Below are 17,420 nucleotides of genomic sequence, written 5' to 3'. Positions count from 1 at the left end.
CTTTATTAGGGTACACAATATATCACCACATACCCATGAGCCCACAAGCAATTGCACATCTGGACATTTGTCCTTCCAAACAAAATGTATGACCATGTGCTCTGCACACGGTGAAGATTTCCCTTCTCCAGTATCTTTCAGGGCTGTCCCAGAAAGGGACTGTCATGCCGCAGCTGTCCACTTCTGAGTGGTGCCTGCGTAACATAGAAAGCCACCAGTAAACCCAGCCCCAGTCTTTTCTTCCTCAGTCAACGGATCATAGGGCACACCCCATGAGATTGGCACCAGATGGCACCGCAGCAGGCATAGAAACCAGGTATTTGGTTTAAGTAAACCATGGTTATTTGGGCAACTTCTTCATGTAACTTGCTTGTGTCTTCAGGACCTGCTTGGACCTAACCACGTATATACTACTTCCATTTGTTAATAGATTCCTGCTGTCCAAGTCCTACTTTTATGCTTGGTGGGTCATGTAATATTCAGCTCATGATGGGCAGCTCAGGTCACGTGGTAACTTGGTGGCCCATTGTGGAATATCAGTTTCCGTGAAGGCTTAAATGCAGTCTGAGAGCTGTCTCTCAAAGGGAGAATAGTTGTCTGCAGATGTCTCTAGAGAGTTATAAAAGATGTTCACTGTTGAACTGAAGGCTGGCATCACCCCTCCAGACCACCCTCAGGAACCCACCACCATCTACCCCTGCCGAGCTCTGTCCTACATGCTACACCTCATGGAACTCTTGCTATTCGAGTTGTGAAATCTTTCTGGGAGACAAATTCCTCATGGCCTTTTCCTTCTCCCAGCATAAGATTCCAGGGGAGAAATTCCAGTTCCCTGGAGTGCCTAGTTTCCCAGTCTGATAGCCAAGTGGGAGGGGTGTAGTGTCTCTTCAGAGCGTCTTCATCCCTGCCAGGTGGGTTACACAATGGGGAATGTGGACTTTCCTCCCCACAACTGCAAAAGTGAAAATGACCTCATAGTTTCCACATTATAAACCCTTCACACGTGAGTCACCAACCGCAGTCTCAGAAGTTGATTTCTGGACTAAGTGTAAGACTTAAGCCTATCAGAACTGGAGTTCTATGCTAATTCCTGAGGGGAGGAGAAGACCATGCAGGGGAGTCAGGTCTCACTCAGAGTCCCGGCAAGAGCTGCTGTCTGCGATGAGATTTCCCTGGATGTGCTGAGCTTGGGCAATGCAATAGCAACTCTCTCCTACCTTAATCTGATGATTGATGTGGCTGTGTCTCCACCCATAGCAGCCAAAACTATGCTGACAAATAGCGCTTCCCAGTTATAATACACTTTCAAAACAAGGCCTTCTTCATTGTAGCAACTCTCTGGCAGATGTTCACACAGAAGGAAAACCACAGCAATAGTCCAAAGAAAAAGCAGGACTTGTGAAATTTTAATTCTTGTCTTTAGTTTTACATGACATCAAGCCATTTTCCTGGAGAAATTCAAATTCATCAAGTCTGCATGGCCAGTGTGCACATCCACCTGCACAGTCCTGCCTGAAAGCTGTGGGGTTTGGAGGGAGGAAGGAGGTACCCTTATGACTCAGGATTTTCAGTGGACTGGGGTAGGGGGCCAAGGCTGTGCCAAACCAAGCACATGCTCCTTCCCTGTGCCCCAGGTCTGCCCAGTCACCAAAAAGGGGGAAACGTGGATTCCTAGGCAGCAGGGAAGTTGACCTTAAGCGATTATTGAAAGGACAAGAATTTGGTGAATCTCGATCTCAAAAACACCTTCAGGCGATGTGTGAATCTACCTCCATAGTCTTGTTGTGAAATCCCTGTCTGGAAACGGACAGCTCAGTGCAGACTTCACCACAGCCATGTTGTTGCCTCCCAGGGAAAAATCAGGGCTTCCCCAAGCAAAACTGCCACCAAATCCAAAACTGTCCCATCTCTGTGGCCCCACGAGCCCAGGTTAGCTGAGTGTGGGGCCCTCCTCCTCATACTGGGTCGCCTTGCCCAGCCTTAATACGTGGAGAGGTGCTCAGTCTTACTGCAACTGGATATGCCGTGTTTGTTGATGCTCATGGGAGACCTGCCCTTCCCTGGATGGAAAGGGAAGAGGAGGGGATTGGAGGGTGGGATGGGGGAGAGGAGCTGCGGCTGTGATATAAAATAAATAGATGAATTAGAAAAAGAAAAGAAAACAGTCCTATTTAACGTGGCCTCGGAGGCCTCACCTCATTCATGCACATTCTTGGTTTTCAGGTACTTCCTAGGTCCCCAAACCAGCCTCCACCGTTTAACAGTCAACAATCACTCTACAAGCACTTCCGGGTCAGCTGCTGTAAACCGAACCTGCCAGGATAAAGTGCACAGACATATCTGCATTAACTAGTGCAGTCACTAATCCGATGTATTTGAGGAAGCATCCTCTGGACTTCTGCTCTGAACCCCATACCTGTTTGCTCCCCAAATGAGCGCTTCCTCCCATGGAGAGGAAGGAGCGCCCCCTAGTGAAACAGTCTCTCCCAACATTCCTTCACCGTGCAGTTCTACCTAGGGTTCTTTCGTTGTTGATTTCTGGTGAACAGTTCTTCGGATTTATAGGGAGCCATATGATGTTCTGATACATGTATATATTGTATAATGATCAAATAAGTGTATTGAACATGGTCGTCACCTCAAACATTCATCATTTATTTCTGGTGAAACATTTACAGTCTTTTAGAATTTTGAAATGCCCGTGATTGTCAGTGAGTTACCCCAGGGTACAGTAAAATAACAGAACTTATTCCTATTTATTTGTAATTTTGAACTTGTTAAGTAGGCATTTCTATTTTTCTTGCCAGAGCCCAGGCCTAAAAGTGATATGACTGTACTTGAGAGGCTGAGGCCTAGTGCCCAGGACCTAGAAGTTTTAAGCTATTGCTTAAGGAGCTGAAAAAAAAAAAAAAAAAAACTACTGGATCTAGGGTTTTTATTTGCATGTGTGTGAGTGTGAGTGTGTGTGTGTGTGTGTGTGTGTGTGTGTGTGTGTGTGTGTGTGTGTGTGTGTTCATGGGGAGGTGCTGGTGCAGGTATGTATTTGGACATGCATCTGGAGGCCAGAAGTGATGTGTGTGTGTGTGTGTGTGTGTGTGTGTGTGTGTGTGTGTGTTCATGGGGAGGTGCTAGTGCAAGTATGTATGCATCTGGAAGCCAGAGGTTGATGTCAGTGTTTTCCTCTACTGCTCTTCATTGTTTTTTGAGACAGAGTCTCTCTGTAACCTGCAACTCCCAGATTCAGCTAGCCTGATCAGCAGACTCTGGTGCTCCTCCTGTTCCCACCTCCCTTGGGCCAGGATGACAGGGACACTCTTGTCTTTTACATTGGTATTGGGAACTGAGTTCAAGTCCTCACGCTTGTGTAACAAGCACCTTACAGACTGCACCATCTACCCACCCACCCCCAAAATTTTAAATTTTCACTGAAATTAGTAAATTTGACTAAATGTTTCCAACATATCAACTCATTGTGTATTAGTTATTTTTCTGCTGCTGTGATAAGACACCACAACTAAGGGAACATCTAGAAGAAAGAGTTTACTGGGACTTATAGTTCCAGAGGGTTAGAGTCCAAGATCATTGTAATGGGGAGCATGGCAGCAGGCAGGCAGGCATGGGGCTGCAGCAGTAGCTGAGAGCTTACATCTGATCCACAAGCAGGAAGGAGAGAGAGAGAGAGAGACAGAGACAGAGACAGAGACAGAGACAGAGACAGAGACAGACAGAGACTGGGAATGATTTGAAACCTCAAAGCCTACCTCCAGTGTCATACTTGCTCCAACAAGACCACATCTCCTAATTCCTCTCAAACAAACAGTTCTTCCAACTGGGGACCATATGTTCAAATATATGAGCCTTTGGAGGCCATTCTCATTCAAACCACTACTAGCTGCAAGTAAGCAATAGTTATTTATATGGAAATTATATTTAATGTGGGCTATGACCCATTTAAATGTATTTTAAATTTATCATTTACATATACATTCCATTTATGAACTAAAGACACACACACACACACACACACACACACACATATCCATATTTATTGAGACTAGGTCTTATTATGTAGCCTGAATGACTAATATGGAATTCACTCTATAGACCAGGCTGGCCTTGAATTCACAGAGATCAGCCTGCTAATACCTCCCAAGTACTGCAATTAAAGGCATGTGTCATTTTACCTGGTCCATATTTTCTATTTTTAAAGATTTTATTTATTTATTTGTGTGTGTGTGTGTGTGTGTGTGTGTGTGTGTGTGTGTGTGTGTGTGATGTGTATACAGGTACCCATGGATGCTAGGAGAGGGTGTCAGTTCTCTGGAACCTGGAGTTACAGGCAGTTGTAAGTAGCCCAACGTGGGTACTGGGATCTGAACTCAGATCCTCTGGAAGAACAGTAAGCACTCTACTGCCATTTCATCTCTCTGTTCCTTAAAGGGAAGCTAAAGAGACAGGTTTTGATGAGGTGGGTGCTGGGAAATGAACTTGTGACCTTTAGAAGATAAGTGTAAGCCTTATCTCTGAACTATCTCTCCAGACCTCACATTTTCCAGAGTTTACTTCTCCTAAAAGAAACATCTATAGCGAGGTGTGGTGGGACCTGCCTGCACCTCCAAGAGCCAGTCCTTGAAGCAGTGGGTCACTAAAGAAAAATGCCAGTGCCGTCTGTGGGATAACTAAGTAGCCATTGATCATGGAGGCCGCAGAGGTCCCCAGAACAATACAGCCTCTTGCCATTCCTCTTGCCCACCAGAATCAGTTGGTCAGACTGTTGCTGGACTGGAGAGATGGCTCAATGGTTAAGAGCACGGATTGCTCTTCCAGAAGGCCTAGGTTCAATTCCCAGTACCCTCATGGTGACTCACAACCATCCTGTAACTCCAGTTCCAGGGGCTCTAACATTCTGTAGCCTCTATGGGCACCAGACACACACACACACAGTGTACATATGTACACGGAGACAAAAGAAACGTATGTAAACTTTAGAAATTTATTTATTTATTTCTCATTTTATTGATTATTTATATTTTGAGACAGGGTATCACTGTGTAGCTCTGTCTGTCCTGGAGCTCACTATGGAGACCAGGCTGACCTCGAACTCACAGAGATCCACCTGCCCCTATTCCCCAATTGCTGGGATTAAAGGCATGTGCTACCATGCTTGGCTCAAAACATTTTTTAAAATACCCTATTGATGAAGATTCCACTCACCTTGAACCCAAGATATTGAGAATCAGACTAGAACTGAGCTGTCAGTTTGGTTCAGGCTGGCTGGCTCCCAGTGTTGGAAGGTGTCAATCAGGCTACTGCGAGGGAGGGAGGGAGGGGGGGGGGGAGGGAGGGGGGAGGGAGGAGAGAGAGAAAGATAAAGGAATTGATGGTCTTACCCAACTGTGAAACCTGCAAACTATTTATCAACTCAGCAGGCAAGATGTGCATTGATACATTAGTGATGTGACCATCATGGGGCACCCAAGCACTCCTTGATTGGATCTATGGCCCACTCAACAAGAGGGAACCCAGGACACTGTGAACTCAGCACCCAATCCATGACTGCAGAGCTCTTGGTCCTTAGGGGAAGCCTACAACTTCTGCTTAGCTGAACTGACAGACCATCAAACCACCTTCTAAGTATCTATGACTATATCCGCGTACTTACAGCCTTAAGTAGGGAAGTCTCCTGGCAGTAAACACAGAGACCCATGGCTGTACAACATGCTGAAGCCAAAGGACAGTCAAGGGCTCCTCTCTAAACAAGACGTTTATATCACATCCTCATAACTGGAGGAACATAGTGGAAGAGGAGGTAGATGGACTTAAGAGCCAGAGGCTAGGGCTTGATCATGCCATCTTCTAAGCATGACATGGCAGGGGACTCATGGCAGCGGTGCCCACTAGCACTGGGTCCACGTAAGTCCCGTTCTCCTGAAAGTCAGCTACGGAGTGGGGAGGGGCTCACTGGGCCCTACCCCTTACTGCTGATGTATTAGCAACTAGTAGATTCAAGGAGAAGAGGAAGCGTAGTACCCACGTGTGGACCCACCGGGGAGTCCACTGGGCTCTGATGTTCAGTCCAAACTCAGGGTGACACAGGCCCCAGTTAAACTCTCCGGGACTCAAACAAAACTAGTCCGTATGGGAAGGAGAAGGGTGGTGAAGAGGAGAGCTGGCAGGGGTGGGAGGGGGTGAGGGGTGGTAGAAGCGGGCGAGGAACCAGGATGCACTGTAGCAGACATGAAATCATCAAAGAGCAAAGTTTATTAATAAACTAACCAGAAATAAGTAAGATAAGAAAGATGCTTAAAAAACCAGTGACTTTTAATTCTTGGATAAGGTTTCCCTATTGTTTATATTTCCCTTATTGTTCATTATTTTTCTGTTGTTGTTGTTGTTTTTCATCTTCTTCCTGGCAAAGTGGAAATGGAGACCAGGAGAGTATTATAAATTCTCAAACAAAAATAAGCTAGATTCAAACCAGATAAAGGCACAGTACCAATCTGAAATGGTGTACATAGAGCATCGATGATGGACCGTGTGGAGAGTGTGGATCTGGTATCAGATGCTTTGAGTAGGAATTATAGCCTGGGACAGGCTCAGTATACTCAGTTACTGAATGGGGGGGGTATATACTCAGTTACTGAATGGAGGTATACTCAGTTACTGAATGGGGGTGTACTCAGCTACTGAATGGGGGTGTGTGTACTCAGTTACTGAATAGGGGGGTATACTCAGTTACTGAGTGGGGGGTATACTCAGTTACTGAATGGGGGTGTGTGTACTCAGTTATTGAATGCGGGGTATACTCAGTTACTGAATGGGGGGTATACTCAGTCACTGAATGGGGGGCATACTCAGTTACTGAATGGGGGGTATACTCAGTTACTAAATGGGGGGTATACTCAGTCACTGAATGGGTGTGTGTGTACTCAGTTACTGAATGGGGGGTATACTCAGTTACTGAATGGGGGTGTGTGTACTCAGTTACTGAATGGGTGTGTGTGTACTCAGTTACTGAACGGGGGGTATACTCAGTCAATGAATGGGGGTATACTCAGTCACTGAATGGGGGGTATACTAAGTTACTGAATGGGTGTGTGTGTACTCAGTTACTGAATGGGGGGGTGTATACTCAGTTACTGAATGGAAATAACAAGAATGCTTACCAGCTCGGGTTGTAGCTAAGTGACAGAATGCTTGCCTGGCATGCATGAGGCCCTGGGTTCCACCCACAGCACTGCAGAGTTTGGGGAGAGGACTTAACTCCCAGCTTTGTTGTGACACTTTAATGACACTTAGTCTAGAGTATGAAACCTACTAAGGATGCTAGCAACTAGCTCTTATTCCATGGAACTCCTTCATCCCTAGCAACAGACAACTTAAGGTTTTAGATAATCTGTTATTCACCAAAACAACTGAAAGTTACTGGCCCACTCAGCGCGCGCGCGCGCGCGCGCACACACACAGACACACACACACACACCAACAAAACACCCACAAAGATAGTAGCTAACCTTTTCTTTCTTTCTTTTTTAAGATTTATTTATTTTTATGTGCATTGGTATTTGCCTGCACGTATGTCTATGTGAGGGTGTCGGAACCCTGAACTGCAGTTACAGACAATTGTGAGCTGCCATGTGGGTGCTGGTAATTGAACCTGGGTCCTCTGGAAGAGTGGCCAACGCTCTTACCCCTGAGCCAGCTCCCTAACTTTTCTTTTGAAATGATTTCAAACTTAGAAAAAGTTACAAAGATCAAAGCAGAAGGACCTTCACTTACTAAGTTTTTGCCCAGATTTGCTTAACATTCACATTGTATCCCTTTGCTTCCTCACGTGAGCTGCAGAGCAGTGCAAAGTGGTCTCTGCTTATTACTGATAAGTATTTTTGCTTGTTTCAGGGTTTTGAGACTGGGTATCATGTAGCCCAGGCTGGTCTTGAATTTGCTAGGTAGCTGAGGCTGGCCTTTAATTGATCCTCTTGCCTCTTGCCAAGTGCTGGGATTGCAGGCTGGGCCACAATGCCTAGATTATTCATAACTCATGATTTACTCATTTTCCATTGCCAAGCAACAAATTACCCTACATTTATTAATCTACAACACTGTCAGCTCTTAAGCTCTCATTTGCATAGAGCCCAGATTTGAGACAATGTAACTAGGATACTTGCTAAAGGTAAAAATCAAAGACAGGCCTTTCTAACCACAGAAGGAAATGTTCAAGGACCACCTTAGCATCAGGGAAACACAAAGGTGTGGTGTCACATACCTTTAAAGTCAACAGAGGCAGGTGGATTGCTCTGAGTTCCATGTCAGCCTAGTCTACATACTAAGTTCCAAGTCAGCTGGAGCTACATAGTGTGACCCTGTCTCAAACAAACAGCAAACAAAATCCAACTAGCTTGAGATTTCACCTCACCTTGTCAGAATGGCTATAATTAGAAAAACAAGCAACAGGGGCTGGAGAGGTGGCTCAGGGGTTAAGAGCATCAGCAGCTCTTCCAGAGGTCCTGAGTTCAATTCCCAGCAACCAAAGGGTGGCTCATAGCCATCTATAAAAGGATCTGATGCCCTCTTCTGGCACGCAAGTGTATATGCAGAAGATAGAGCACCATACGCATAAAATAAATAAATATTTTTAAAAAGAAAAGCAAGCAACAAATGCTGCTAAGGATTCTTGGATGTGGGTTATATATCATTGGTGAGAATGTAAATTAATTCAGTCGCTATGGAAATCAATATGGAGTCCTCAGAAAATTAACAATAGACTTTACACATGATCCAGCTATAGCATTCCTGTGCTCGACCCTGAAGAAACAGCGGCACCAGATGACAGAAATACCTGCATATTCATGCAGTATTCACAGCAGCCAGGTTATAGCATCAGCCTGTGTGGTGGTTTGAAAGAAATTGGCCCCAATAGGGAGTGGTACTGTTAGGAGGAGTGGCCAGTTGGAGTGGATGTGGCCTTTGTTGGAGGAAGTGTGTCACTGTGAGGGTGGGCTTGGAGGTCTCTGTTGAAGCTATGCTCCGTGTAGTACACCGGTGCTTCTGCTGCCTGTGGATGGAGATGTAGAAGTCTCAGCTCGCTCCTTCTCCAGCACCATGTCTGCCTGCATGCCACCACGCTTCCTGCCAGGATGATAACGGACTAAACCTCTGAACTTTAAGGCAGCCCCAGTGAAATGTTTTCCTTTATAAGAGTTGCCATGGTTATGGTGTCTCTTTACAGTGATATAAACACTAACTAAAACAGCCTAGTTGCCTGCCAATGATAATCAATAGAGAAACACACACACACACACACACACACACACACACACACACACACACACACACTGGGCAGCATTTGGCTACAAAGAAGAACAAAATCATCTTATATGTAGAACTGGAGATGATCACATTAAGTCTAGTAATCTAGTTGTCAAATCCCTATTCAAACAGGGAAGGCACTGAGAGACCTAGGAACTGCATAGAATTGGCATCAGACCGGGCTCATTAGATTCTGCAAGGGGGGAAATGTTCCAATTACTGAACCAATACATTTACAGGGGCTACTTATAGAAGTGTGGGTGACTCAAAGGCAGCTACCTCTCCAGGAGGTCTCCTGGGCAACTTCCGGGCAGCTACATCCCTGAAGAGTCCAACCTGCAGCCTGGAGGACTTGTGAAAAGCTGTCAAGTTGGCAGCGGTCATACCAAGCCTGGAGAAGTCAGCCGTACAACAAAAGCACAAGTCTGACCTGTTTCTTGTCATGCACGGAGCCTCGGAAACAGAAATGACAGGAAAGTGGAAGGAGATGATAGCAAGGGAGAGGAAAGCAGGTGGGGAGGGGCATGTGGGATTACTTTGCGATCGAAGACTATCATATGTATGTATCAAAATGCGTTAATGAAGATGTCTTAGTCAGTGCCCTATTGCTGTGAAGAGACACCATGACCACCCCAACTCTTGTAAAGGAAAGCATTTAACTGGGGCTGGCTTGCAGGTTCAGTCCTTGATCATCGTGGTGGGGAGCATGGTGGCATGTAGGCAGTGCTGGTGCTGGAGGAGTTGCTAAGAGTTCTCCATCTAGATCCACAGGCAGCAGGAAGAGAGAGCTACTGGACCTGGCTTGAGCTTCTGAGCCCTCGAAGCCCTCTCCCAGTGACGGAATTCCTCCAACCAGGCCACACCTCCTAATCCTTCTGAATAGAGACACTCCCTAAGCATCCAAATCTATGAGCCTATGGGAGCCATTCTTTTTCAAACCACTCCAGAAACCCAGCATTTTGTACAGTTAATGTGGACTAGACAATAACACAGAGAGATTAGAGATTGGTCTTTCTAGGAGCTCTAGAAAGAAGCCACTTAAAAGATCATCCCTTATTGATGGACAAATTTAATTCCTTGTAACCATAGAGCAGAGATGCCCCATTTCTTTATCAGCTATCAAATGTGGTCCACTCTCAGGCCCTGGAAGTTACCCAGTTTTCCTGTACCAAGGCCCCATCTATCTTCAAAGTCAGCAGTGAAGAATCTTCCCGTGTCGAGGTCACCTCACACTCTGAACTCTCTCCCAAAGGGCAACCAGTTCCTCCGCAGCAGCTCAGCAGAACGGCCAGGCTCAGCCGGAATACTCTCTTTTCTAACAATGGACTTGGAATTTTAATTACATCTGCCAACCCCAAGAGCACCTGGATTTGGGTTGTGATAACTGGGAGATGTATAAACGTTTGGTTCACTAGGAGAAGAATTTGGGGAGCCCCCTCAGCCTCCTGCCTCCCATATAAGATGTGACATAATTATAAATCTATTTTAGAGGCTGGAGAGACAGCTCAGCTGTTAAGAGTGCTTGCTGCTCTTTCAGAGGACAGGGTTCTGGTTCCCAGCACCCACATGGAGACTTAACAATCACCTGTAATTTCAGTTCCAAAGGATCTAATGCCCTCTTCTGGACTCCTCAGACACCCACAGGTGCAGGCACACATACACGTGTACACACACAGACATACACACAGAGACACAGACTCAGACACACACACACACACACACACACACACACACACACACACACACGGCCGGGGGGGCAGTATATAAATAAAATAAAATAAATATAATCTGTTTTAGTTAGTTTGGGATGCAGTAATAAAATACCACAGTTTGAACAACAGACATTTCCTGCTTCACAGTTCTGGTTTGCTCTCTCTCCTATCCTCGTGGCTCCTCTCAGGGCTTTCTCTCTGTCCGAGCAACATTCTGGTGTCTCCATGCATCCTAGCTTGCTCTTCGTATGAAGATAACAGATATATTGAATTGAAGCTTACAACTGTGACCTTTGGGGGACGAGCAGCCTAAGTGCAATTATGAACACAATGGTTACTGATCTGCCAGACTGCCACTCAGCAGGCTGTCTCATTTAGCATACACTGTTAAATTAAATCACACACCATTACATAAAATTCCACTTTTGTCAAAAGGCTCCCTTTATCCTGATTAGAAAATAAGATGCTTAAAGCTGTCTGCTTCTAGTACATGTTTCCCAGACTCCATTCTTAGGGTAGATTGTTTCATTAACCAAGATCTATTGAGCAAATGAACTTGGTACAAGGATGAATAATTAAAGTTTCTTCTCTGAAGCGATAGAATCAAGTAGGAAAGATATTATTTTAAATCTCCGAGTACATTTTGAAATATCTTACATAAATGTATCTGTATATAGAACCATTCAGCACAGTTAAGTTCTTAGGAAAGCCAAGGCATTGGAATCAACGATTTCAAGAAAGAGAAATCTTCTCTGGATATTTGCTTTTGAATTATCTTCTTGAGTCGTCTGGACCCTAACTGTGGAGCAACACAGTACTGTGTGTGGCTGTAGATAAATTCTCTGTTATTGGTGAAAACCTCCCTGGGGCGTGAAGGTGTAAAATAGTCACAGAAATATCACATCTGGGTGGGCGAGATGGTTCAGTGGGTAGAGCCACTTGCCACCAAGCCTGACAAGCTGAGTTTGATCCCTGAGTTATTTCCATGTGCTGGAAAGAGAGAAACCACTCTCAGAAATTGTCCTTTGGCCATCACATGTACTCTGTAGTGTGCACACGTCCGTGGACACTCCCTGAACATAATAAGTATAATAAGAAACACGTCACCTGAGAATCTGGGTATGGCAGTGAACCCTGTAATGCCAGCACCCAGAGGCTGGAGGATGCGCAGTTGGAGGTCAGCCTGAGCTACATGAGAAGGGAGAAAAGGAAGGGGGAGGAAGGAAGGGAGAAAAGGAAAGGAAAAAGAGAAATGGAGAGAGAAAAAGCATTCTTTTTCTCACTGCTCATCACTGCCAGTCTCTGTTGCCCTGTGTAGCCAGGTGCATCTGTCCTGGCTCGTCAGCTCACCAGACTGGCCCTGCCTGCCTGTGCTGCCTCTACCTGGTAATGGCCTTTGCAATCTGCGCAGGGCTGGCTCCATCGAAGCTCCTCCGACTTGCCCTGTGACATCCATAGTGCCATGACACCAACGAACCCTGTTTCACTATGCTCTGGAACTGTGCCTCAACTACAGTAAGTGTGCTTGTTTTTAAAGTGAGGGATGCTTCTGGGGGAATAGCTTGTGTTTTAAACAGGACAACTAATTTCAGATAATGGTATAGAGAGAAGGATTTCAAATTGCCTCATTCTTTTGAAGTTCTTGATGGATTATAACTAATGACAGTCTGCTTACCTATAAAAGGAAGCATCGATTCTTGGTCCCCTAAGAGGAAGCTCAAGATTAACAAACACATTCTTGAAGGCTTGTGTTGTTTATACCAGAGTGCTGAAACTGTTAAAAATGGTACTTAGGGCTGGGTAAACACAAAAAGATATAAAATTGCGTTTGATTTGCAAACTCCTTTGGATTTTGGTTTCTGTTTCAAGACAGTGTTTTTATGTTTTAAAATTTAACTTTAGTTGTGAAATGTTAAAAAATGTTGTTTTAGCACAGTGAGGTTTACAGTTACTCGGGACCATGTTACTTTACATTTCACACTGAGAATTTTCCCCCTAGCAAGTTGCTAAGGCAAAGCCTATGAAACACATTAAGAAATTGATGTTGAAATTATTTGTGGTGTTATAATTTTCTGATTTGACTTGTTTGCTCAAGTAGTTTCCACTGCAAATCTGGCTTGTAGATTGGACCTGTGGGAAATAGCTCTGAACGCCAATAACGCAGAACATGACCCAAAGGTGAGATTCCTCAGAGTCCTTTCAACCATTACATCCTCACATTTATTTCCCACCATATGATTAGGACATTGGCCCATTTCCTTTTTTTTTCTTTTTATTTATTCTTCTCTCATACATTTCCTCATTCTCTAAAAAACAAATTTAGTTAAAAGCTTTGTTAACTCAGAAGGTTAACTATCTCACTTTTTATTTTGGCGTTATAAAAATATTCATTCTCAGTGCTGAAAAGCAATGATTGAACAATCCTAAAACTAGATTTTTCCTTATCATTCACAAATGTTTTTTCATGATGCCTATTTCAACCTAGTAGAATATTAGCTTTCTTGAATTGTCATCATAGCTCTAAAATTTTTTTTTTTTTGACAAGGTCTCACTAGATAGCCCAGGCTACACTTGAACTTGGAATTCTCCTGCCTCAGCCTCCCAAATGCTGGGATTACAGGTCTGTGTCACCATGCCTTGTTGGAAATACTTTTTTTCCCTAAATGATGATACTTGTCTGTTTTCCATTGACAGTTTCTTTTTATCCAAAAAACCCAGCTTGCCCCGAAGCTTAATAAAAATCTGTTCCCTGTGGTGTCTCGCCAAGGGCAAGCATGCCGTGTTCATTGGCTTTGTTGGCTTATAGGATTTAGATTGGTTAATCCAATCAGCATTTAATGGTTTGTCAGGGTTTTGTACTTTTAGAGAAGAAAGCAGGGCTTGAAGCTCAGCTCTGTGCTGCGGGCCACAGGAATATCATAAGAACTCAGCTGGTTATGGCAAAGTCACTACCTGGAGGGATCAGGGAATTCCTCCAGAGGAAGCCAAATCCCAAGGAGTTTTTGGTGTTACTTGGCTTGTTATATATCAGCTGTCTTCTGTTATGAAAATCATGTGTGCCTTCATAGTTTTCCCAATTGATTTTTCCCTGAGAAGGGCTAACAGTGTGGACTGATCACTCTCTGGACATACACATTCCAGGTATTTGGAGAACAGCCTCAGGAAAGGCTTTCCCTGGAATCAGATATCTCCCTTGGCCACTTTCAAGGACTAGCAGTAATAACAGTCCACATGCAAGTCTCCTGATTTAAGATAAGGTATCCGTGACCTTTTGGAGTAGCCCACCCCCACAAGAGGTTGTCTTGCATGGGGCCCAGTCCAGTTTCTTTACCAGCTTAATGGGGAAAGGAAAGTTGGAGAAGAAGGCGCATAGGTTCAGTAGGAGGAGCCCGTCATTTAATGCCATGTCAATGTGATAGGCTGGCTGGTCTCAAGTGCCTTAGCATCATTTACCAATGAGCTGTCCTGGGACCACACATTGAGAAGGACTGTGAAGGCAGGAACTTGATGAAACAAATTTTCCCTTCATCTTCAGAGCACCTGTCATTGTGTATATTGTTTTCTATATTTTAGGTGGCTTGATACATTCCTGAATCTTGACAAGAGCCTGCATAATAACATATTATCTTCTCTGTGATGGGTTAATGATTTTGTATTGAAATAGGACCTAGCTATGTATCTTAGGGTGTTCTTAAACTTGGACTCTTCCATGCCAGGCAGTGGTGGTGCACGCCTTTAATCCCAGCACTTGGGAGGCAGAGCCAGGAGGATCTTTGTGAGTTCGAGGCCAGCCTGGTCAACAGAGCAAGATCCAGGACAGGCACCAAAACTACATGGAGAAACCCTGTCTCAAAAAATCAAAAATCCTCCTGCCTCAGTCTTCCAAGCGCTGGGATTGTAGGCATGTGCCACATCAGAGTCCTGTTTTTTTGCTTTGAGATTGGATCTCACGTATTCCAAACTGGCTTCCAACTTTCTATGCAGCCAAGGATGACCTTGAATTTTCTATTTTCCTGTCTCCACCTCCAGAGTTCTGGGATTACAGGTGCGCACCACCAAGGCTGGTCTCTTCTTGAGAATCGAACCCAGGGCTTCATGTGCACTGGGCAAGCACTCTACCAACAGAGCTGCATCCTCAGCTCTTCAACTCTAGTCACTCCTACTTTTCAAAGGATTTTGTAAGAGAAAAATTAAGTATATCAGTGTAAATTTAACTAACGGTTTTATATTCTATCTTTACCAAGTTCTGGTAACGTTGGAAGCTAAACACTTAATTTCTTAGGTATTAAATAAAGACAACAATGAACTTGTTAGTCTTATTATGAATATAAATGAGAGAAAACCTAGAAAGTTCTTAGTATTGAATCTGAAACACAATAGGCACTCTAATTTTAGCTGTTACTTTAAAAATAGCTGTAAAATAACATCTCAGAATTATAATCTTTGTTAATGTAGGGAGACTAGACCCAGATGCAGTTTGGTTTTTCCCATCCTATTTCATTTTTTTTTTTTAAAGACTACTTTCTTTCTTTCAAGATTTATTTAATTTAATATGTATACAATGTTCTGCCTGCATGTATGCCTGCAGGCCAGGAGAGGGCACCAGGTCTCATTACAGATGGTTGTGAGCCACCGTGTGGTTGCTGAGAATTGAACTCAGAACCTCTGGAAGAGCAGCCAGCGTTCTTAACCTCTGAACCATTTCTCTAGCCCCCAAATTATTTTCATACCCAGCCCAGCCTTCCAACTAGGCTAGTGTTAAATTTAACCCAGTAAATCCAGTTGGCTTTGATGCGCAGAGGGGTGCTGCAGTTGTAATGATGATCTGAGAGCCCGTGACAGCAGCCCTCCTCGTATTTAGCCAAAAAGTATGAAGATGAAGTTTCCATGCTACCCCACAGGCAATTCACTATGTAAGAAAAGAACATTTGTGTGAAAGCTCCTACTAGGAGCAACATATTGTTCTCTGCCAAAGAGACTAACACACAATACTGAGGTATATTCCACACTTCATAGTCAAAGTGTTAGGATAAAGTTCAAGGAACTTAACTGGACTATCAGAATTTGTTTTTAAACTTCATTAAAAACAACAACAACAAAACCAAACAAACCTCTGCAGTCATGACAAGATGTCATAAGCCTAGGGACATTATTGTGAGCTTTTCTCTGTGCAGATAAGAGTGTAGATGGGACATTTCTGGATTTGCTCATAAAGTATCTCTGCAAAGATTCCTCTTTCCTGGATCTCCTGCAGAGGAAGCCCTGGCCTGATATTGGCTCTTTCACCATAGAGCTGGTAGGAGAGTTGGTGCTCTCTCTTTGTCAGACAGAGAGCAAGCGCCCTTATGAAAGGCGATACCAATTTCTCCTCACCCACTGGGCCTGGTGGCACATCCTCAGAATCCCAGCACTGGGAAGCAGACACACATGCACCTAGTCTGTGTCCACCCTGGGCTCCTCAGCTAGACCATCCCCCAAAACAAAACAAAACAAACAAACAAACAAACAAAAACCAACAGTAATTGAACATGACATGATCTTTTAGCATTAAGAAAATGTTGGCACTGTTCTTGGAGGTTTCCTTGGAGGTGCCAAAGATCGTCCTGAGATCTAAGAAGCATTTGAAAACCTGTGTACTATTCTAAAAGGTTTTAAGAAAGCTTGAGTATATCACTGGGCTCCTCGAATCATTGTGGTTTGGATATGTGCACAGTACAGAAAGAGTGGGTTTCTTCCTCACATTACAGTGGTAGTCACCCATGTTTTCTATCGGCCACCATCGTCTGTTCTTTTCTGTTATTATGCTAATAGGATTGTGTGTGTGTGTGTGGGGGGGGGTTGTGCCATGTTTCTGAAACAGGGTCTGCTGTGTAGCCCAAAGCACACGTGTGGTTCTGTGTGAACAACCAAACTGAAAAAATGGAAATTTCTTGCTCAAAATGACTCATGTATTATTTTAAAAAAAAAAAAAGAACAAACAAACTTATTTCAGAATTTGAAATATTTCAGGCCTTGCAAGATTGAGGCATTAAATCAATGCTTTATTTTTAAACATGGAATGCATTAAAAAGTGTTCTCTGAAGACAGGAATACAGAAATTCCAAGTAACTGCATATCTGGATACTATCTGTAATATCACAGCTCTCAGTAGAAATCATGCATAATATTTTTCCTTTTGAAATCTAGAAGAGACAGCATGCCAACCATTTGGTAACATATATTGTGAAGATCGCCTTGGGAGAGCCAATGAAATATCCCAAACCTTGAAATGACCATATAAAAGTATTTGTTTTAAAGTCTTAAACTTTCAGGAACCATTCAAGTTTAGGGAAGGCTATTTGGAAAACGATATAGGGGATTTTATTTTTTTATTTTTATTTACTATTTTTCTAATCCTAC

The sequence above is a fragment of the Peromyscus maniculatus genome, chromosome 9 (genome assembly GCF_049852395.1).
Source record: "Peromyscus maniculatus bairdii isolate BWxNUB_F1_BW_parent chromosome 9, HU_Pman_BW_mat_3.1, whole genome shotgun sequence".
NCBI lineage: Eukaryota > Metazoa > Chordata > Mammalia > Rodentia > Cricetidae > Peromyscus > Peromyscus maniculatus.
The sequence above is the reverse complement of the archived record's forward strand: the minus strand, read 5'-3'. Positions refer to the sequence as shown.